A 25,000-nucleotide genomic window follows, 5' to 3' on the forward strand; every position below is an offset into this window, starting at 1 on the left:
CCCCGGTGGGGACAGGCTAGGTAGGGGATCGGGAGGGTAGGGGAGACATGAAACATCCGCCCTCCAACTGCAAACCTGTTTGTTCACCCCAGGTGGAGGCGGGGTAGGCAGGGGATGAGAGTGTAAGGGAGACATGTCACATCCAGCCTTCTCTTGTAAAGTTGTTTGTCCCCCTGGGTTGGAATGGGGTTAGGTAGAGGATCGGGAGGGTAAGGGAGATATGAATGGCAGCACCGGGTTCCAGCACAGCGTAGTACGCACCGTCAAGCTCGTGATAATAATAATAATAATAATATGGGATCCAATCTGTGAAAATGCTAAAAAAAAGTGTACCTCAGTGCCAATTAAGATTGGTGATGCTAGTTGTTATGAAGATAAAAGATTACAAGACTGAAGATATTTCTAGAGTTTATGCAAATGCAATCTATGTCTTATCTCATTAAAGAGAACAAATGAAAGATACATTAGATGGAGGGAACTTGAAAAATAAATATAAACCAAGAAAATTTTAATAAGGTGAACAAAAGTTATTTACGATTAAATTCTCGAAATTTTAGTCTGGTCAACAAAACCTGTTCTCGATTAATCTCTCTCTCTCTCTCTCTCTCTCTCTCTCTCTCTCTCTCTCTCTCTCTCTCTCTCTCACACACACACACACACACAACCATCGTAATGTGGATTACTCGTAATAAACATTATACGATCGCTGGAACTTCCAAATCGCCCGTCAGAGCTTCGAATGATGCTGTGGCAATGCAGACAGTCATACAAACCTATATATAAACGAAAAATACGCATATGAGTATAAACGGTTAGTTGCTAAGCGTATCGATATTCAGTAATGAACTCCATGATACTATTAACGCTTTTGAAACTGACATTTTACTGTATTTACATTGAAACCTTCTCACTTACTTGTCAAGTCCCTCCAAGGTCACATTTGACCGACTGTTGAAGGCGTATTGAGAGAAGTACTTCGACTGGAAATACGCAGTGAGGTGGGCGCCAGTGGGTGCCGAAGTGGGCCGTCCTTGGCACTTCCGGAAGCAGGCACTCTCTCCCCCTCCTCTGGTCCTGGAGTCTCATCCACATGTCCCAGTCGGCGAACTGGGGGGGAGAAGGTATTGTCCTTTGGAGTGGGGCACTGATAATTTCCGCTTATAAAAAAAAGAGTGAGATCTTATCTTGTATAAGAGTAAACTGAGTATAGTTTAAGTGGGGGGATGGAATGGAGACAGACACCAAGCAACTAGAGCCAAAATTAATAATAAGATATGCTTAAGAAAGATGTATATAACTATAAATATATGTGTGTGTGTGTGTGTGTGTGTGTGTGTGGAACACATTGATTTTCATTCAAGGCTTGTTATCCTCGACTGGAAAAGGCTGTAAGTACTTCTTAAAAATAAACAAAATTATCTGGCCCATTTTTTTTTACTCAACTTCATATATCATTCCCTATTTTTCTCCCATAATCAATAGGCCTTTCCGGTTTTCGGTAAGAGACAGGCTTTATTCTGTCTCAGCAGCAGCAGCAGCAGCAACGGGGACCATCTTTTGTCAACTTCGTTATACAACGTCTTTCTTAACCTAGTGATCGGCGAATGGTTCCATTCTATCTCGCAGTAACAGCGGTAGCACCAACACTCTTTTACTGTACGCAAATCACCTAATACTCCTGTCGTGCCTAGATGGAAAACTGGCTTTATTGTGGAATGTTAGATAAAGATAAATGAACCTCACCTTATCATGACCGGGCCACTTGACGATGATTTCCTCGTAGATGCGTCTCGTCAGGAGCCACCCCAAACCGGCCATCGTCTCCGACCGGAGGACGACCGTCGGGTCAGAGGCCTGACTGACGGTGCCGAGGTCGTTCCACGCCGAGACGCAGTACAGAGTAGGATCCCGGTCCATGAGAGGCCCTAGCTGCTCGAAGTAGCTGGAAAATAACGAAGAGTAAGTTGACATCTCATTGCAGAAATGGCATAGCTGTCCCTTCTAAGAGCGAGGTAGGATCCCCTTCTTAGCTTAGGTTGAATCCTGGCTAGGTTTGCGGTTGGCTGGTTGGTTTGGATTGAGCTGGCCTTATGCCAGCACCGGCCATTTTTCAAGGTGGGCGCTCAAAGTGCTGAAGGAATGACGAGGGCCTTTGGATCCTATTCAGCTAACTAAGACGTCCTGGGTAGGGAGGAAAATTTCAAATTTAATTCCCCAAAAGTTGATTTAAAGGAAAACGTATCCAGGAATATTATGGAATCAAGAAGTTAAGAGTGGCAACTCTAAACTCTCATAGGACTCTCTCCCTAGGATTTGTTCTTATACGTGCTTTGAAAACGGGGACGAGGTAAAGTTAGAGAAGTTGGACAGTTAGGTGGGAAGAGACATACATACAATAAAAGCACTACCATCCACAGTGAGCTACCAAATTAGGAAGATCGATTTCAATCTCGCTGAATCTTGTGTCTTGCTGTCATTGTGGAGAGAGAGAGAGAGAGAGAGAGAGAGAGAGAGAGAGAAGTATTGATATGTACATAAGTCTTAATTTTGTAAAAACCAAGCAATTACTAATTTATCAAAATAGGCGAGAAAAGACCACTCGACAATAAATTTCAACATCTGAATTTTGCATAGACCAGATAGTGATAAATGTTCGATTTGAGGTTTGCAAAGAGCAAACAATAATTAATTTTCCACCTGAATCTGCAAACACCACACGAGAATTAATTGTTTATTTCAGTCCTTCAAAGACCAGTCAGTAATTAACCTTCCATCTTAGGATGAGTCCACACTAAAGTGAAACTGTCATTAACTCATTGGGCCATTTTATCTGCTACCTATCAAAGACAGGTTGAAAATAAATTGGTGGCCGTTAGCGGAGAAAGTGCTATTAACCAATACTGGATAGTCTTATGAAACATTGGTTAGATAACCAATAAGTTAAGTATATCTTAGTTTAACCAGACCACTGAACTGATTAACAGCTCTCCTAGAACTGGCCCGAAGTTTTAGATATTTTTACCTGGCTTGGAACCAATTGGTTACCTAGCAACAGGACCTACAGCTTATTGTAGGATCCGAACCACATTATATCGAGAAATGAATTTCTGATTACCAAAAGTAAATTCCTCTGATTCCACGTTGGCAGAGCTGAGATTCGAACTCGCGACTACCGAATCGGTAGGCGAGCATGTAACCCACTCGTCCAATGAGGAACTTAGATAACCAATAAGTCCACCGACTTCTATTCAACCTGTTTGTGATGTCTGTACGATACGTTACCGACTAGTGATTATGACTTGTTTACCTGCAGTGTGGACGCACCATTAGTTCAGCGTAAACTAAACCAAACACTCGGCGTCAATGACTTTGAGGTCGCCATGCCAGAGAACATATACTCAATCAAACAAGCCTTAACCCACAAACCTATAGAAGTCTGAGGCGACGAAGAGGTCCTCTTCGAGGATGATCAGTTTATCGGCCTGGGGAAACACTCGAAACCCGTCCTGGAAGACCTTCTTGTAGTGTCGAGTGATTCTCATCGTGACGTTATTCCCTCCGGCGTCGTGTCCCTGGAACTATGTGTCCGAAAAGAAGAAGGGAATTAGAGGAATAATAATAAAAAAAAAAAGCATATATTAGCTTAGCCAGACCACTGAACTGATTAACAGCTCTCCTAGGGCTGGCCCGAAGGTTTAGATTTTTATTCACGTGGCTAGGAACCAATTGGTTACTTAGCGACGGGGACCTACAGCTTATTGTGGGATCCGAACCACGTTATATCGAGAAATAACAGCCCTCCTAGGGCTGGCCCTAAGGTTTAGATTTTTAATAACGTGGCTAGGAACCAATTGGTTACTTAGCTACGGGGACCTACAGCTTTTGTGGGATCCGAACCTAATTATACCAAGAAATGGATTTCTAATCACCAAAAATATATTCCTTTGGTCCCTCACTGGGAGCAGCGGGAAGCGAACTCGGGCTACCAGAGTGATAAGCGAGTACGCACCCTACTCGTCCACTGAGGAACTAAAATCCAATGAAGAAGAGCAAGAAAAGAAATCGGGGAATAAGAAGAGGTATGGGAGGAAGAAAAGGAGAAAGACAAACAATTACTGAATGATATAAGATGCATATGGGAAGTTTGAAAATGAGCAAGACAAGGGGAAGATAAAAAGGGAATGAGAGGAGGTATGAGAGGAAGAGGAAGAGAAAGAGAAACACCAACTGAACGACATAAGATGCACATAGGAAGCTATAGAAAAACAAGAAAGGCTGTTAAAGAAGGATATAGACTTAAAACGCAGGAAGCCTTACGAAGAAGACCATGTAAGGAAACAGGAACCAATTATAGCCAAATAACTAGATACGAAAATGGCGGAAGGAATGTGAGGTAAAGAATACGGAAGGAGAAAAGTTGGTGAAGAATACAAAGACTGGCCAAGGCTGGAAATGAGGGAAATGACAAGATAAAAACGATGATAAGTAAGCAAAGGGGAAAATAAAATAAAAAGTTTGCCAGATTGAATGACGGAATGGAAGGGAGATTAAGAATGAGCGAATAAAGCAGAATAAGAAAAAAAAAAGAATTACAGACTGAATATGATTAGAAACGTTATATCACTATTATATCTGAAAGAAAAAGAGAGGAAAATGCATGCAGTTTATCAAGTTTGGCAATCGAGAATAGGATGTTTGATAAAGACTATAATAAGGATGACAGAAGAATATTTAGAAGACTAACCAATGTAAGCGGAAAAAAGATTAAGGAAATATAATTTTAAAAACTCTAGTGGCTGTAAATGAAAGATATTTCGGAGAAGGGAATGTGTCTGGAAAAAGAGAAAATAGCAACGAATGTGAAAAGGGAGTAAACAGAAAGGAAGGAGAAGAGAGAAGAATAATTGTAGTAGTTAGCCATAAAATGAACAAAAAAGAAAGAATAAAAAATCATTTGAAAGCAAGATGACGCAAAGAAAATTCAAAACCGAGGGAAAAATACAGATGAAAATTGAAATAAATTCAATTGAATTAAATTAAATTAAGATAAAAATAGAACTGACCGAAAAGTCAAAGAATTGGCGGTCAGAAGAAAATGTACTCGATTGAATTAAAGGTAAATAACTGAATTTTTAATGACTTTAGCATCATGAAGATTGTTTTCGTACCTAAATAATAAACTAATATGAGTTATAGCGTTTGATTTGATTCTACGAAATCTAGGCGGCCAAAACAAAGCAGAGGGACACTTAAGACGGTGAAAACAGAGTTAGAGCGGTTGGACAGCATGATATAAAGAAGCCCATAAAATAAAGCCATGAAATACAAGAATCTAAAGGTGGAAATGGGAGGAAACCATTGCACTAAAAAGTAACAGTTTGAGGTGGTGGACAGCAAAGCTGGAGAAATGAAGCGGGAATGGAAATAAAGTGAAAGGCTAAACAATTGCTGCAGCTAAGGGCCAGAGGGACACAGAAAACAGCCTTTAGCACTGCCTACAGTGCACCACGTGAGATGCTCTGACGGCTACTACCCCCTACTGGAATAATGACGATAATGATGGAAAAAGAAACCCACAAGATTACCGAGTACAACTTGTTTACTTGGAAGTATTTACTTAGAATTAAACACTCGAGTACTTTCGGGCACTCGAGTGTTAATACTATGTAAATACTTAAAGGTAAGCAAGTTATACCTGGTAATCTTGTGGGTTTCTTTTTCCATCTTCACAAGAAAACTGAAAGAAGTTTTTGCTTAGGATGATAATGATATTGTTGAAAATGAAATATTCACTTCAAAGAGAAGAATACACCGTCACTTTATATGCTCCAGACGACGCGTCCTGGAAACACAGTAATACTGAATTGTCGCAAGTCCCGTCATCTTAATGAAGTAATGCGCAATTTGCCTGAAATTCGAACACCAGCGCGCACCTGCGGGATACATGAATGAAATCGCAACAAAGGAGAGTTACATTAAGTATTTACCTTCATGCCAAAAAGCTGGACCAGTCTTTCAACTTCCATCAAGCCTCCATCCAGCTGACCGTCCGCTACCACTAAAACGTCTTCGGTATTACCATCATTGACTTCCAGCAGCCGGTTAAGACACCTGTTATATTGTAACTTCAGGATTGATTTAGACAACTGTTATTTTGTATTTCAAGATTAAGGCGCCTGTTACCTGTTCATTTCAAGATTAGGCAACACACCTGTTAGCTTACTGTTACCACTAATTAAGACACTTGTTGCGTGCGTCTATCAAGATTAAGTAGGACACCTGTTACGTGTTTACATCAGGATTAATTATGACATCTGTCATGTCTGTACTTGAAGTTAAATCAAGACAGTTGTCACGCTTTTATTTTAGCCTTAATTCAGACACCTGTCGAGTTCTTATTTCAAGAGGGAGATACTTGTCAAAGTTTAACTTTAGGCTCAGTTAAGAAATCTGTCCTGTTTTTAATTAAAGCTTTAATAGCACAACTGTTCCGCCTTTTATCTTAAACTCAATTAGAGCACCTGTAACGTTCACTTTTTTGCTTCAAGCTTAAACACACATCAGGCCCCATAGATGATCGTGGTATGATTTCTAATTATTCCAAGCCATGTTAATTTCGACGCTGATACATATTCTCTGTTGGGCAACTTTGGACTATAGTGCTGATCAAGTGATGTAAAACCTTTGTTTTAAACGCAAATAACGAAGCCTGAAAAAATAATGCTGCTGGTTCTCTCCAATGATAAATATTTCAACACCCGACAACTTCACGGTGTTGTGGTGTCACTCTGTACTGATAGTCTTATATCACAAAAATAAATAGATAAATAAATAAAAACACTTTCAAATATTTATGTTGTCCATAACGACATAACGATTCCTTTCACAACTCGTAAAGCCATTCGATAACAGTAACAGAAATAGACCAACAGAGACGTGAGGTTAAGTTACTATAAATTAAAGGAAAAATTGATTAGTAAAATAATGGCACAGAGATACATAATTACTGAAACATTGAATAAAAAGTGTATAGGTTTATTTTGTAAAATTTTCTTTGATATGAGTATGAATGATTTACTGTAATGTATATATTTGCAGTATATATTTGGTTGTTCAGTAACTTTTGTTAGTTTTAAGCTATATTTATAAAATAAATATAAAATACATGTACATTCATATAACAATGTTAAAAGGGGGGGGGGGGGGAAATTTTTTTTTTTTGTAATAAAATGAAATTTTTTTAAATCATGTAAAATAGTCAAACATTATTATAACCGAGAACCACCCAACAGTTCTCTTCTTCGGAATGAGTGTATAATATATTCAAATACAATAGCAATGAATTAACTTCATGGCAATAAAAGATTGTCAAAACATTTAATTTTATAATTTGTTAAACAAAGAACATTACACGATTAGACAGTAATGAACAGTTTTTTAGGGCAATTAAAGGTCATCCCAAGATGTTTTTGAAAACTTGTTATGAGAATAACACAGACGTGCAATAAAAAAAATTGCTAACCCAAACCACCATTTATAAAACAAGAAGGCGTGGTGAGGACATCTAAAGAACTTTTTGAAACAGAGAGAGAGAGAGAGAGAGAGAGAGAGAGAGAGAGAGAGAGAGAGAGATCACATACTTGTGAAGGCACAGTGGACGTTCGCTTGCTACTACGACTGTAGGTATGTTGTGTTTAGTCTGAAAAGAAAGGAATATTTATACATTGTTCACATATACATAAATACTTGTTTCTGTATCTCAAGGTTTGTACATTTAACAGATAAAGGCTGTAGCCTTCCGGCACTAACCGGACAAAAACATAGACAGACTGGCAAATAGGTAGACAGATGATCTTGTTTGTATGAATGGGATGCTTGGGGACCCATGTACGTTATGCATGGTCATTAATAAATATAAGTTTTTATCACTTTTTTTGAGACTTAAAAAAAACAATACAAAAAGGATAATAAAAAAAATGAAAAAGCAACAAAGCAAAAACCAAAAAAAAAAAAAAAATATATAATAAATAAAAAAAGAAACAAAAAAAACACAATATTCGAAAGAGAGGAAAGAGAAACGATAACTCATTTAAAATAATGAATGAAAATTGCGTAGATTATTGTTAGTACTTAAAATGGACCGACTCCCGCTGAAATGTATTTAGTGAATAAACCTTATGATGCTCTTCTTCACTTCCTACCATGCTCTAAACTCATTAGTTCCGCTTAAGTTTATTTCATGGTGAAACACGGATATCCATTCTTGTTACCTGGGAAACATCGATTCTCGCTATGATTTTACACCATCACCACTGAACATCGTGAATTTCTTCAGTTCACCCTTATATACCCATAAACAAAGCTTCTCTCTGAGATATATTTCACAGATGAACTGACTGAACATTCTCCAGTTTGTTCTAAATGGCCACTGAGGTTTATTCATTACTCTAAATACTGAATTCTTAAATATGAGATTATAATCACCCATAAATATCGATTTTACTGAAATTCATATCCAAAGCGGCTACGCAAGCTCTCTTTGTTGACATCTATGTATTATTCTTTCTTACCTTCCACGGGAAACCCCATCGTGATTGAATGATTTAACATACCGAAGTCGATCGTTGACGTGACGTAGGGAGTACGTAAGGATCCTCGCAGCTACACAGGTTCCCGTATCCTTCGTACGTATCACAGAAGGTCCTTCGCGCCCCCCACGGTCCATCCGAAGGCCACTGGCAGCAGTGCTGGTGTTCTGTTTGTGGTAGACGAATTGATTGATGGGGTGCGTGGATTGAGTGATTGGTTGAGTGACCAGTGACATGCATTTTTTGGAATGAAATTGTAAAGACAAATTGTAAAGTTGTTTTTTGTCATCAAGGTTTTGACTGATCGTCCCTAAACTACGAAAGGGCAGTGCAACACTGATTTCCTGGAATGACGAAATATGCCATTTTCCGAAGTAAGTGAAAATCGCTAACAAGAATAAAAAAAAAAAAAAAAAACGGTGATTTATAGATTCACTGACTGACTGATAGATTGATTTCCAAATGACAAATGGCGTCATAACAGTAATTGTTATCGATAATAGAAATATATTATTGGCCAAACAAACAGTATATCCTTAAATCATATAGTAAAATATTTTATGCAGATCTTCGACTCAACCATATAGGTAATATTCCACTTTTTCAAAAATTATTTTCAAATTAAATTTAGACGAATATTAATAAAGAAATACCTTAATTAATAGACTGTTTATTAATGTTCAAGCAAAAACAAAATATTGAATAGAAACTGAATTATTCTGCAAGATGTGAACAGCACGAAAATTCATCTAACCATCTTGGACGACTGGATGGGCATTCATATAAAGGGCTCCTCCTTGCAGGTAGAAGTTATACTCATGGGTGGAAAACACCGACCCTTCCCCCCAGGTGCGCCCATCTTTTGTCCATACCCACGCCCACCTGAAACCAATATAAACCTTATATATATATATATATATATTATTAATATCTTATATATATAATAATATATATATATATATATATTATCCACTATATGTATATAGTATATATATACTATGATGTATGTATATACATCTATACTATATGTTTATAGAGTGTGTATATATATATATATATATATATATATATATATATATATATATATATATACCATATATATGCATATTATTTGACAGGTTGAATCAATAAGCTTGTCTTCTGTGACTCGAGGGCAATTGTTACTTGTTGTATTGCAGAGAAATTCTTTCCTTCTGTTCAAAGACACTTCTGAATCAAAGACAATGCCCAGGGCTCAATTTGAAGGAAAACTCCTTCATGCATGAAAGCAGTCCTAACCTGTCACCAACTGTCATTTCTTCTGTGACTCGAGGGCAATTGTTACCTGTTTTCTGGCGACAAATACTTCTAGTCAATTCAAAGACACTTCTGACACAAAGACAATGTTCATCATAAACAGTCCTCACCTGTCGCCAACTGTCATATCCTCAATGACTCTTGAGCCTTGTTTTGCCAGAAATTCTTCAAGCTCGTCAGACAAGTGACTGAAGGATTCGTGCTGGAAATAAAAACTTTTGTATGAGTGACTTACTACAATATTAAGCATCGCAGTGAATTATATCTTGATGACTGAACCTTAAAATGGAAAAAAATAAAAAAAGGAAAAAAGAAATTAAATGTGATGAAAATTCATCCTCCAACGTACCTCTTCAGAATCGACTAACTACCAAGTAATTCATTTAATATATGAACAGGCACAATTTTTGTGAATTGAAGTTAAAAACTGAATTTTGTTGAATTTGATTTAATGAAATTCAGGTTGTCAAACAAAGCAGCGGGCCACTCTCGGCCATTCAGCGCTTCATACAATGAAAAGGGAAGTTGAAGCGGTTGGACAGCGAGGCAAAGAAATTCAATTAGAGACTTAGAACAGCAAGACTGAAAAAAGCAACCATGAACGGAAGTAAAATAAAATGAAAACTACTGAGGCTAGATGGCTGCAAATTAGTATGTTTGGAGGATGGATAATCAACATACCAATTTGCATCCCTCTAGCCTCAGTAGTTTTTAAGATCTGAGGGTGGAGAGAAAAAGTGAGGACAGAAAAATTACGGACAGAAAAAGTAAAGAGAGAAAAAATGTGAACAGAAAATGTACAGACAGAAAAAGTGCGGACAGAAAAAGTATGGACTGAAATAGTGCGGACAGAAAAGTAAGGACAGGAAAAGTATGGGGAGAAAAAGTGCGGACAGAAAAGGCATGAACAGAACAAGTACGGACAGAAAACGTGTAGACAAAAAAGTACAGACAGAAAAAGTGTGGATGGACGGTCAAAGACATCACAATAGTCTCCATTTACAGAAAACTAAAAAGTGGTTGCATCAGGGACCGGAAGCATATTCCCGAAATGCACACTGAACTTCGGCCAGACTCCTCCCCTACAGCCAGTATGGGCGGAGATTCAGATATCTCCTAGTATTTCGCTCGGCCACACTGCCCACTTCGTTCTTTTAGCTTATTTTGTTATATTTTTATTATTCTTATGTTGTGTAATCATGAAATTGTGATATATATCCATATTTTACGATAGCATTATGCATAATTTGCTATATAAATCAATATTATTCAAAAATTTATTGTAATATGCTGCTAGCCAAAGTTCTTAGCGAAAGTGTTTATGATGTGAATGGATGCTATGACAATTACACGAATTTCATCGTAATTGAAGCTCAAAATGTGACAGTTATTGTTGGTGTTTCCAGATATTATTATATATATTTACTTGATTAATATGAGTAATAATTGTCAAATGACTTCGTTTCCTAAACCCGAAGTTTTGTTTACATTCGTCAGCTGACTTGTGGCCTAACTTCTATTTTTCTTTTACTATTTACGAGAAGGAATTTGGGATTTTGTAAATAAATTTTTGTTTCTCAATAGAGTAAACATCACATTTAGTGATAAACCACAATATTGAATTTACTAATGGCAAAAATACTTTATATTGTTTTGTTTTTATTAGTCAGCTGACTTTGCCCTTTTGATTTTTCTCTTTAACTCTTTTGTTTTTCTTTTCTTTTATGAGGACGTATAACGTGAAAATTCAGTCAAAGAAGGGGGACAAATTGACCAGCCATGTAGAATATAATATGTTTAAGGGGGGGAGAGAGAGGAAGAGATAGTACATTTGGCACCTAATAGTTAATGCTGCATTTGTAGATTCAAACATATGTTACAATATTCAGAATCTTGATAAAAGAATCGGGGAAAAATGATTGACACTGGGTTAGGCTGTAAAGGGAGCAAAACTCAAAGGGGTAGATATTCAAATCCTATGGAATGTAAGTTAAGAAAGGCACAGTATGACGACAAAAACCACAAGCCCCAATGTCTTGCTAAAGAATTATTTAAAGAAAGATAATGGTTCATGTAAGAGAAAGTAATCCTATTTTTTATGATTAAAACCACCTTTTTGTTTTGCGACATCATACCTATCAAGTGCACTTAAGGCCTCTATTGCTAAATAATACTAATGAAGCTGCTAAATAATACGAGATCTTACTTGCTGCAGACAAGTTAATAAGTGCGAGAATTCTGAACAAAAAATCTATTGTAAGAAAAATAAACCCATTTTCAACATCATTATAATAAATGTCTGTAGCTTCCTACACACATTTCATGGATGCTACTAGGTGACACATACACGAGCCCTAAAAAAAAAAAAAAAAAAAAAAAAACTACATTCACTAGCATAGTGAGTGAGTAGTACGTAAAGACAACAGATGGCAGCATAACATAAACAAAAATAATAAAAACAACAAAATAGGCTAATGCAAAATGCGTCGTCCGTCGTCTGCAAGGAAAGTGAGATGTCTCCCCCCACAGAAGTTAGGCCACACGTCAGCCGACGAATATGTAAACAAAACTTCGGGTTTAGGAAACTAAGCTCGTTTCCTATCAAGTAAATATATATAATAATATCTGGAAACGCCATTAACTGTCACATTATGAGCTTCAGTTACGATGAAATCGTGTAATTGGATAGCAAAAATCTTTACTCATAAAGGTTTATCACTAAGCGATTTTCGAACTCAGTGTAATATTAAAACACCTGTCCATCTGTCCATCCGCCAGTGGTGTTTTCGCATGGTAACACTGCGTCCCTAGCTTTAATATGTGTAAGTTTTAGGTAAAATTAAAAGGATATCTGGGTGTACATTTGCAACTGAAAAGTATTTTAATAAATTACTGTATGCTAATTACACCGTTAATATTTGAAATAGGATATTACTATCATTGTTGAATGTAACTATCTAAAGCCCGGGATGCAGTGTTACCATACGCAAACACAACAGGCGGAGGGACAGATGGAAAAAAACGAATTTTTGTGAACCGAATAACTTTTGAAGAAGCATTGTGAATAGCACAAATAATTGTAATACAACGAACAGAATTGACTACTATTTTTAACGAGGCATAAAATGGTTTACGAACGTAGTATTTTCTTTGATTAGTTTTTATGGATTTTCAAAGAAAACAAATATTTTTATTTTATGGTAAACTATAGTAAAAAGGTATTTTGTCTAAAAAAATAAAACCAAACTAAACCATAAATTAAGAAACTTGAAAGGCACCACGAACTCTTTCATAAAGTGTTTGGGTATTTCTACAGAAGCAGTCCGCACGGACTGCAAGGAACGTAACCGCGGATACGACATCCACTAGGGATTGGGGGGCCGTCCAATGTATTTCGCCGTGTTTAGTACTGGCCCCTGGCGGGTTAATTACAGTCGTCCGAATAAATAATATTTAAAATTCTTGTTCAGCAGATAAAACTGCATAGAAACACCGCAACTGCCATAGTCTAGGTCGCCGCGGATAAGTACCCTAGATCTACCAGTGTTTGGTGTGGCTGTGTGACCGACAGCCGGTTTCCAACTTTCTTAAGGGAACTTCTTGTTGTTGCTCAGACAGTTTTTTTTATGAGCTACGCTTGTATTTTGTTGGATCCGATAACAGAAAATTTAATCAGATTACGACCTATATGATAACAATACCGCTTCCATCCCCCTCCCCCCTCCGCCATCGCAAACCAGCCCAAAAAGCTGCTTTAGGTATTAGGCTCAGAGGTCTGGATAAAGTAATCCTTTATAATAATGATAATAACTTCCCCCACACAACCTCCATAGCAAACAATACCTTGTACGCCAAAATTATGACCAGTAAACACCCCTATTACTTAGACCTAACACTGAAGTCGGTTCTATGTCCAGCATTTTTTTTTTTTCTTTTTTTTTTTTTTCAGCTAATTTGGTATTTGGTGCTGTTCGTTCACAAGTAATCATATTCTAGCCTCCTCAGCAAGTAGGCCGTTTGAGCCTAAAACCAGGCAAGTGCTTAGTAGGTAGGTCTATAAAAATAACTGTAAATAGTATGCCGGCTCAGAGACGTCACCTGGTCTCTAAAATGGGACTTAACATTTCCAACATCTGTGATATCGCTACCTATAAAACTTGGAGGAAAAGTTTGGGGAGACAATTGATAGGCTAGCCTATGTTATCTCCCCCAAAATAAAAAGGTACGGGGGAACAACCCCCGCCCCTCCATTGCAGAGGATTCCCATCCCTACGTGTTAGTCCGTAGCGGTGGATTTTTTCCTTCAGTTGTGTCATTAATTTTGTTTCCGTGTCAGTTTAAGCATAGAATCTTAGCTGAGGCTGTTGTGCTTGTTGAAATCGTGCTGCAGTTATCCTGGTTTGGACTAGGTTTGTATGTTCAACCTTTGTTTTTCTCAGGATCTCATGATGTTAGGGAGAGTATACAGAATGAGGGGTCAGGACATCTGCAGTCATATTGCTAGGTAGCATTTCTACTGTAGTGGTCATTTGGGAGGGAATAACCTACCCTAACCTGCCCAAGGAACTCTAATAAACCAGGAACTCTCATAACCCCTCAATCTACACTCTGCCTGTAAATTGGTTTACACTGAAAGGAATTTTATACCATAGTTTATTGTTAGATTCAAGGTATTATATTGATTTGGTACAGGTGTGTGTATTTCAGTTCTTGCATGGTACATTTGATATGAATATGATGCATGAAGCATTGTGAATATCACAAATATAATTTTGTTAATTGTACTAGAAAATACGCCAATACAACGAACAGAATTGACTGGAAGTATACTTTTCGTTTTAAAAAATATTTTACCATAAATGTAGTATTTTCTTTGATTCGTTTTCACAGATTTTCAAAGAAAATTAATATTGTTATTTTATGGTACGCCATAATAATAATAATAATAAAAAAAGGTTTTTGTATATAAAAAAACTAAAACTATAGATTTTAAGAACTCGTTAATAGATAGTACGCTCCGTTTGAGTAGGTAGGTCTATATTAACAGCACGTTTCCCATATTGGACGCACTACTGACTGCTGCGCCACTACCTTACTAGCTAAGCTTCAAATCTTCTTTGAATCTCCTTTTCGGAACCCTTTTCAGGGCCGATTCGATCGTTCGTGACCTACGGATATACAATTTCTGGAAGTTTGACTCTTCGTAAACGTCAATTGCCTTTTTCAGCTTGTTTGAACCTGAAAACATCTGTTTTTCAACGAAAACTGATGTATTATTACACGGATCACGTTGCTAAGTCGTCATTTTCTTGCTGTCACTGATATGCCTGAGGCGTAAACAAGGGTTTGCGCATGCGCAATTCACAGCTGTACCAATATCTATCGCAATCAGGGATGCGGCTGCCGTACCAATATCCAGTTCGTTTTATTATAAGGGAGACAACATGACTTATCAATTGCCCCCCAAAACTTTTCCTCCAAGTTTTATAGGTAGCTATATCACAGATGCTGGAAATAAGTAACAGTAAAAATTGAATAAAACCCCTTTTATAGTTATTTTCATAGACCTCCCTACTCAAACGGAGCGTACTATTGCTATTAACGAGTTCTTAAAATCTATAGTTTATTTTATATATATAATATATATATATATATATATATATATATATATATATATATATATATATATATATGTTTTTTTTTTTTTTTTTTTTTTTTTTTTTTTATTATGACTTACCATAAAATAAAAATATTAATTTTCTTTGAAAATCTGTGAAAACGAATCAAAGAAAATACTATATTTATGGTAAACCATTTTTTAAAACGAACAGTATACTTCCGGTCAATTCTGTTCGTTGTATTGGTGTATTTTCTAGTACAGTTAACAAAATTATATTTGTGATATTCACAATGCTTTATGCCTCATATTCATATCAAATGTACCATGAAAGAACTGAAATAAACACCTGTACCAAATCACAAACTATGGTATAAAATTCCTTTCACCTAAGAGTTGGTGGGAACCAATTTACAGGCAGAGTGCAGATTGAGGGGTTATGAGAGTATCTTGGGCGGGTTAGGGTAGGTTATTCCCTCCCAAATTACCACTACAGTTTAGAAATGCTACCTAGTAATATGACTGCAGATGCCCTGACCCCTAACATCATGAGAGCCTGAGAAACACAAAGGTTGAAATGGAGAATTAAAAAATCATGATAGCCGGGAAACGGTTAGTATAATCCTAGTCTTCAGGCCTGAACATACAAACCTAGTCCAAACCAAGATAACAGCCGAGGATAGATCAACTGCAGCACAATTTCAACAAACACAACAGCATAAGCTAAGATTCTATGCTTAAACTGACATGGAAACAAAATTAATGTCACAACTGAAGGAAAAAATCCACCGCTACGGACTAACACGTAGGGATGGGCGTCCTCTGCAATGGAGGGGCGGGGGTTGTTCCCCCCACCCAACCTTTTTATTTAGGGGGAGATAGCATAGGCTAGCCTATTAATTGTCTCCCCAAACTTTTCCTCCAAGTTTTATAGGTAGCGATATCATAAATGCTGGAAATGTTAAGTCCCATTTTAGAGACCAGGTGACGTCCCAGAGCCGGCATACTATTTACAGTTATTTTTATAGACCTACTTACTTCGCACTTGCCTACTTGCTGAAGAGACTAGAATATGTTCACTTGTGAACGAACTGCAACCAAATACCAAATTAGCTGAAAAAAAACCTGTGGACATATAACCGACTTCAGTGTTAGGTCTAAGTAATAGGGGTGTTTACTGGTCATAATTTGGCGTACAAGGTACTGTTTGCTATGGAGGTTGTGGGGGAGGTTATTATTATTATTATAAAGGATTAGTTTATACAGACCTCTGAGCCTAATACCTAAAGGAGCTTTTAGGGCTGGTTTGCGATGGCGGAGGGGGGAGGGGGATGGAAGCGATATTGTTACCTTATAGGTCGTAATCTGATTAAATTTTCTGTTTTCGGATCCGACAAAATACAAGCATATGCTCATAAAAAAAAACTGTCGGAGCAACAAGAAGAAGTTCACTTTAGAAAGTTGGAAACCGGCTGTCACACCAAACACTTTATGAAAGAGTTCTTAAAAGCACACTTTATAAAGTGTGGTGCCTTTCAAGTTTCTTAATTTATAATTTAGTTTGGTTTTATTTTTTTTATACAAATACCTTTTTACTATAGTTTACCCATAAAATTATTTATTTTCTTGGAAAATCCAAAAAATGAGTCAAAGAAAATATTATGTTTTATGGTAAACTATTTTAAAATAACAGTTAATTCTGTTCGCGTATTACAATTATTTGTGTTATTCACAATGCTTCATGCAAAAGTTATTCGATTCACAGAAATTCGTGGTATTTCTAGGTGTTTTAATATATTACACTGCATATGCACAGCGGTCGAAAATCACTTAGTGATAAACCTTTATGAGTAAAGATTTTTTAATATTATGATGGACGTGGAGGGGGATGGAACACGAAGGTGAGGAAAACCTACGACCAGGTGGAGAGATTGCATTAGAGATGATATGAGGGAGAAGGGAGTATTGGAGGAAATGACACAGGACAGAGGTAGATGGAAGAGACGGCGACTCCGAATAGGGATAAAGCTAGTAAGAAGAAGACTTGATAGGAAAGGAGCTTCGTTTCCTAAACCCGAAGTTTTAACGTGTGGCCTAACTTCTGTGGGCGGAGACATCTCACTTTCCTTGCAGACGACGGACGACGCCATACTGACCTCTTCATTCTTCTCCCAGTCATTAGCTTATTTTGTTGTCTTTATTATTTTTATTTATGTTATGCTGCCATCGTACTACTCACTCGCTATGCTAGAACTGCACTTCTCACTTATTTCTATTATCTTCAGATTGTAGTTTTTTTTTTTTTTTTTTTTTTTTTTTTTTTTTTTTTTTTTTTTTTTTTTTAGGGCTCGTGCATGTGTCACCTACTAGCATCCATGCCATGTGCGTAGGAAGCTACAGACATTTATTATAATAATGTTGAAAATGGGTTTATTTTTCTTAAAATATATTTTTTGTTTACTATTCTCGCACTTATTAACTTGTCTGCAGCAAGTAAGATCTCGCAGCTTCATTAGTATTATTTAGCAATAGAGGCCGATGTAAGACATTTTCACAGTATAGACATTTATTTTTTAAAACCCCCTTCATGTCCATGCTTTATTTATGCACATTGCTTTAGTGAATATATCTGAGAGCAAAAATGAAGGAACACAAACTAAGTACTGAAATCAAGGTCAATGCATCATGAAGGGAAGAGAATTCTGAAGAATACTATCTGAAAAAGTAAGGTTGAGCCTGTACAAATCTGACATATGCAACTAAAATAATACTACAGAAGTGTATGCAAGAGTAAAAATTGAGGAAAATCATAAAAATTCCTTTTCAAATATGACTAATAATTTCACCAACATCCCTTTAAATTCATCAATTTTCCACATTGGCACTGCCTTTAGTGCACTTGATAGGTGGTTTTTCAAAACATTGATCATAAAAAAATAGGACTGCTTTCTCTTACATGAACCATTATCTTTCTTTCTTAACTTACATTCCATAGGATTTGAATATCTACCCCTTTGAGTTTTGCTCCCTTTACAGCCTAACCCAGTGTCAATAATTTTTCCCGATTCTTTTATCAAGATTCTGAATATGTTTGAATCTACAAACGCAGCATTAACTATTAGGTGCTAAATGGGTTGGTACCATCTCTTCCTCTTTCTTTTGTAAGGATATATATTGGTCAATTTGTCCTCCTTCTTTGACTGAATTTTCACGTTCTATGTCCTCATAAAAGAAAAGAAAAACAAAATTTCAAAGGTTAGGCTACACCAAGAGTTAAAGAGAAAAATCAAAAAGGCAAAGTCAGCTGACTGATAAAAGCAAAACAATATAAAGTATTTTTGCCATTAGTAAATTGTGGTTTATCACTAAATGTGATGTTTACTAAAAACAAAAATTTATTTACAAATTCCCAAATTCCTTCTTGTATATAGTAAAAGAAAAATAGAAGTTAGGCCACACGTCAGCTGACGAATGTGAACAAAACTTCGGGTTTAGTAAACGAAGTTATTGTAAATATATATAATAATATCTGGAAACACCAATAACTGTCATATTTCGAGCTTCAATTACGATGAAATGTGTATATATTCGTGTAATTGTCATAGCATCCGTTCACATCGTAAACACTTTCGCTAAAGAACTTTGGCTAGCAGCATATTACTATAAATTTATGAATAATATTGATTTATATAGCAAATTATGCACATTGCTATCATAAAATATGGATATATATTTCATGTTTACACAACATGAAAATAATAAAAACATAACAAAATAAGCTAATGACGGAGGAGAACAAAGTAGGCAGTATGGCGGAGCGAAATGCGTCGTCTGCTTCCTAGGAGAGCTAGATATCTCCGCCCATAGTAGCTGTAGGGGAGGAGTCTGGCCTATGCTCAGTGCACTTCGGGAATATGCGGACCGCATGGGACGCTACCAACACCCTATAGCAATGTCTGCATCAGATGCAACTGCCTGATCGTCCTCTAAAGCCTCAGAGCCCCTGATCTACAGCCTCCTGTGGGTTTTACTGCAATATATAAGCAAAAATTCATTCGTGTATGCTGTGTCTTTCTCCTGTCATCCTTACCATTGAAGCTAAGACAAGGATCCTCCCGGGCTGAACATCCTTGAGTGTCCTAAGGAGATCCTTATCGGCGGCTTCCTCGAAGGATCGGTATCTAGAGGAACGCATGACGGTGCCCTTCGACTGGTGAAGGACGAGGAGAGATAGAGTCCTCCTTTCCTCATGAATTTCACGTCTGAGACATTCATCGCTTCGTGGAGGATCTGAGAACGATGCACAAAGATATTTGAGCTTAAATACGAGACAAAAAATTCAGTTACGGAAGAGAATATATATATATATATATATATATATATATATATATATATATATATATATATATCTGTAATATGTGTGTACATGTGTAGGTGTAGACTTTCAGCGTGAGGCCACTTTTGTGTGTTGTTTGCCAAAGTGCATTACTACCAAACCCCTGTTTAAGGCAAGCTCAGATGCCCGGAGCGGTTTGCTAAGCTTAAAGAAAAGTTAAAAGTTAGCAAAATACTTTACCAGAGACTAAGCCAGTGGTTTTCAACCTGTGGGCCATGGCAGGTTCTGAGGGGGGCCATGACACGATGGCTATCCAAGGGCAATGTCCTGAACAGAGTTTTTGAACTTAGAAAAGAGCTAGAGATGTTTTTGGATATGCAAGATAAGGAGCCTATTTTTTTCAATGATCCACTTTGGGAACCACGTTTAGCCTATTTAGCTGACATATTTGACCAGCTAAACAAACTTAATCTTAAGCTTCAGGGTAAGGACGCAATAGTAATTCACTTTGTTGACACATTGCGTGCTTTTGTTGCCAAGATGAAGAACTGGTCTAAGAAAGTTAGCTCTGGAAATTTTGCTATGTTTGAGAAGCTTTGTGAAGTGGCTGAAGGAAGAGAAGAAGAAACAGAATCTTGCCTCCAAAATGAAATAATCAGTCCCCTTCATAATTTGTGCCAAGAATTTTCCAGATACTTTCCTGATCTTGAGAAATAGATCTGTCATTTGTGATAAACCCTTTTAATGCAGAACCAGATATTATTCCTGAGTGACCAAGATGAATTTCTAGAAATGAAATTTGATTCAGGTATCAAGGATTTTTTTAAAGAACATTCTATACAGGAATTCTTGTTACAAGCAAGTGTATCATATCCTAGAGTTTGGAAGCTTGGGCTAAAAGCCCCTTTACCTTTTGCTTCTACTTACCTGTGTGAATCCGGGTTTTCTGCCTTATTACAAATAAAAACAAAAGCAACAAATCGCTTGGAGGTGGAGCATGATATGAGATGTGCATTATCTACAACTGTCCCACAAATTGATAAACGTGTAGTTAAAAAGCAAGCACAACCATCACACTAGCTACCAAATCTATGCACAATTTTATATTTCAACAATAAAGTACTATTATTTTTATTTCTATAATTGTTGTACAAGTGTAAATTTAGTTTTTATTACAATACAAATAGGCAAATTTTATTTACTATAAATGGACGCCAGTGCTTAACTTCATAAGTAAAAAAGTGGAATTTTAGTTTTTATTTCAATGTCCAAAATTTATTTAGAATACTGTTAAATGTAGGCCAGTGCTTATATTCATAAGTGAAAAAGTATTTTGAGTTATTATTACAATCCATAATGTTTAATTACGCAAATACTGGAAAGTGTTTAATTTCATAAGTGAATACATGTCCTTTGAGTTTTGATTACAACATATATGAGTTATTAACAGTGAATAAAGGCCAACATTTCCTTCCAGTAATGAAAATGTAAACTAATAAAGTGCTCTAAAGAATTAGTTCTGTAAATAATAATAAAATTCTATGATTATTTTTTACACAATTTTGAAGGCCATTGGGCCACGAGTACTTGGGAATGCCAAAAATGGGCCATGGGCACCAGGGACGTGCAGAGGGGGGGTGGGCTAGGGGTGCCCAAGCACCTGCCCCTTTTGCTACTGTATTAAAAGTGCCCTTTTGAGAGGGATGTATTATAGGCCCGCCGCCTATCGTGTCAATGATGATGATGATAAATAATAATAATAATAATAATAATAATAATAATTATTATTGTTATTATTATTATTATTATTATTACTTATTATATATTATTATTATTATTATTATTATTATTTGTATAATAATAATAATAATAATAATAATAATAATATAATAATAATAATAATAATAATAATAATAATAATAATAATAATAATAAACAGAGTTTGTAGAAATGGGTATTATATCTTGGCAAACACTGGGTCACCAAAGATCAGCTATGTCTCACTGTCTGGTAACACTGGGGCCAAGGCAAGCTCAGCTGAGCTAGACTTACAACAGGCCAGGTAAGCTTTCCTAGTTATTTTAACTGGTATAGCCTCTGTATAAGGCTTTGACTCCTTTTTTTGGCTATAAAAAGTGTAAATAACAAAAAGAGGGAGAGAGACAGTGGACCAAGTGAGTCGAGTAAATTAATAGATTCCTCATTTCCTTGCCTGCCACAGAACACTGCAGCTACAATGCTCAAACCTGATGAAAGAAAACAATGTCCAGGAGATATTGCCACTTATGTTTGAACTATTAACAATTAATGCCACTCTACCCATCACAACTGCAACAGTGGAAAGGACCTTCTCCAAACTCAAGCTGGTGAAGACAAAGCTAAGCTACGCAGCCTGTCCAGTGAGGAGAGGTTATCTGATCTTTGTTGCTAGCAGTTGAAAAGGATATCACAATCAACAACAGTGAAGTTATCAGCATATTCAAAGAAATGGCACACAGAAGGGATCTCTTATAAATATAAAAATGATGAGGTCTGGTTATTAGCCAAGTGTATTGATCATACAGATTGATTTTCTTGCAGTCATTTATGTAAAGTAATAATTATAATTTTTCTTTTGTTAAATTTCCTAGTTCTACTGGTAGCCAGTACTGTAGATTTTATGTTCATATAAAACATTAGCCCACTGGTACCTATGATATCAGTCATGTTTATCTCTTTCTTGAATTATTAATGACTAGTTTAGATAAATTTGAAAGAATATTGAGGCGGTATATATTTAGCCTCATTCATTTCTATATTTTTGCCCTTTTTTTCACTTGAGCACCTGCCCTGAAAAAGTTCTCTGCACGTCCCTGATGGGCACAAAAAGGTTGAGAAACACTGGACTAAGCTGCCTATACGACGTTACAACCAATTTTACAGAATCAAAATCACATAAATTGATTAAACTATCAGTTAAGGTTGTAAAAGCTACTTACAGTTTTACCATCCAGTTTTACGACGAGAGTCCACTTGCTAACAGACACTTCAACGTTGAAATGAGTAGCTCTCTTGTTTCCTTGAGTTGTACTGTTATTTTCCGTGGTTGCCTTTGATCGTTTTGGGTAGTACACAGTTTTGGATAGACCATCATCAGGGCCTGCCATCGGAGAATTCAAACCCCCATCATAAACGTTGTTGAAAAGCGCTCGAGACCTCGGTTGTTATGACTGACGCTGACTCGTCGACAAGGAGAGTAACCATTCCTTCTGATTCTAGAGCCACTCGACCGCTATTTACATTTAATTGAAGAGTCGTATTTCTCTCTTTTGCCCTTTGGATGACGTCAGAAGAAATGATGTCATGACGAGGCTTCGGAGGTTTGACGTAATCTTTATATTCCATCACTGGTACATCAAAATCATCGACGCCATCTTGGCTAGATCGATGGAAACGAGAGTGGGCGATTTTGTGTTCCATGACGTCACTCTGGGACATTTTTATTGATATCGCCAAGTCGGGAAATTCCGACTCTGCTGGAAATAGAATGGCGATCTTTTGTGGTTATACAGAGATGGAGAGAGAGAGAGAGAGAGAGAGTGAGAGAGTCTGGATCGGGAGAGAAGTTTTGTAAACTTATCTAAACAGAGAGAGAGAGAGAGAGAGAGAGAGAGAGAGAGAGAGAGTCGCTATGAGAAACATTATAGCTGTGAAATGTTGAAAATCCCTAAATAAAAGAGTATCAATTATTAGCATTAATACCTATAGTTTCCTTTCATGGTTTGCCTGTTGCCTTTTTAGAACGGCACCACCTTCCAGTTCTTCAACAATGGGTGAGGTTGTCCATTTATCACTTACTCGGGGAGTAAGCCTACGAACTATTTTTTTTTTTTTTCTTGCTGTTGTTGTTTTTGTTGGGGTGGGGGCAGGAAGGCCCTATGAAAAAGCCTAAAAATGTTTGAAAAGGTGTTTTGCGCTTAGTTAAAGAGAGGAATTTTAGGATAGGATATTTATGATTTATTTATTAGAATGAAAATGGAAAAAATGAATAATGTACATGCTTAACAGTACAGAACAATTATTTCTAATGAAATATAGCCTATTTATTTTAGTTTCCGTTGGTGAAACGATGCTCTACTTGACCATAGATTTTAGTACAAGCCACGTGTAAGCTGGAGGTCGGATCACGCCCACGTGTAAGCTGGAGGTCGGATCACGCCTTGTTCGATGAGGGCTCCTGATTGATGTCACATTATTGTTATTATTTGAACCATTTGAAGATGGGGGGAAGGGGGTGGCGGGGGTGCAAAATCTGCCTAAGCTAATTTGTCCGAGCCAGAATACCTACTACCCATCACGACTGAGCGAATCTGCTCAGCAATCATTTCCTATGATCGCTCTTTGTAACGTTAAACTTCATACTGCGGCAATGACTTGGAGTCATTTTAAATTTAAAGATTTGAACTTGACCGTGACATGTTTAAAAATGACAAACGACTAAAAAAGTAAATAAATAAAAATAAAAACAAATATGTCGAGTAAAAGTTAGCCATAATGCGAAGTTCTTTACTTTTGAAAAAGCAATAAATCGGACAAAAACGATATACAGTGTCTGTATCCACAGTGTAAACGTATGATAAATTACTTTTCCTATTATGTTAATTTCATTGTCATTTAAGCCAATTACGATACCACACAAAACGCATCTAGGAAATGTAAAATATGCTTGAATGACGTAAGTTTGCCGAGTGGAGTAATTGTTATAAGAACATTTTCCATGAATCAAAATCTATACCAATCTCAACGGCAACAACAAGCATTGATATGCTCCATACAAATCTCTTTATTAAGACGATTTTGTACAGTTTACGGCGAATTTATTCAAACAATTTCTCTTTCGATGTCGAGGTTCATAAATGGATGACGGCCATATTCGTCACCAGATTCTAAAAAAATAATTAATTATTATTTAATTTAACGTGATCACCGAGTCGCGTATCGAGACTCTCACCACGATCCTTTCTGGAATGGGAATTGTAGACTGAGCGAGGTAAAGTTAAAGGAGTTGGACAACATCTAAGCGGGAAGAGATTAAAAAGAAATGCAGAAAAGAACTTTTGGTCCCAGTTTCGGCAAAGCCCTTCGGGGACTACTGTAGGTAGTATACTCCTTTCTCCCCTAACA

General features: G+C 36.8%; 1 pseudogene; it reads right to left on the reverse strand.

The window, feature by feature from the left end:
* The window catches only part of LOC135195458 (protein O-linked-mannose beta-1,2-N-acetylglucosaminyltransferase 1-like), a 48,091-nt pseudogene that overhangs the window by 6,241 nt on the left and 16,850 nt on the right, over positions 1-25,000 (reverse strand).

This window comes from Macrobrachium nipponense, chromosome 16 (genome assembly GCF_015104395.2).
Source record: "Macrobrachium nipponense isolate FS-2020 chromosome 16, ASM1510439v2, whole genome shotgun sequence".
Classification (NCBI taxonomy): Eukaryota; Metazoa; Arthropoda; class Malacostraca; order Decapoda; family Palaemonidae; genus Macrobrachium; species Macrobrachium nipponense.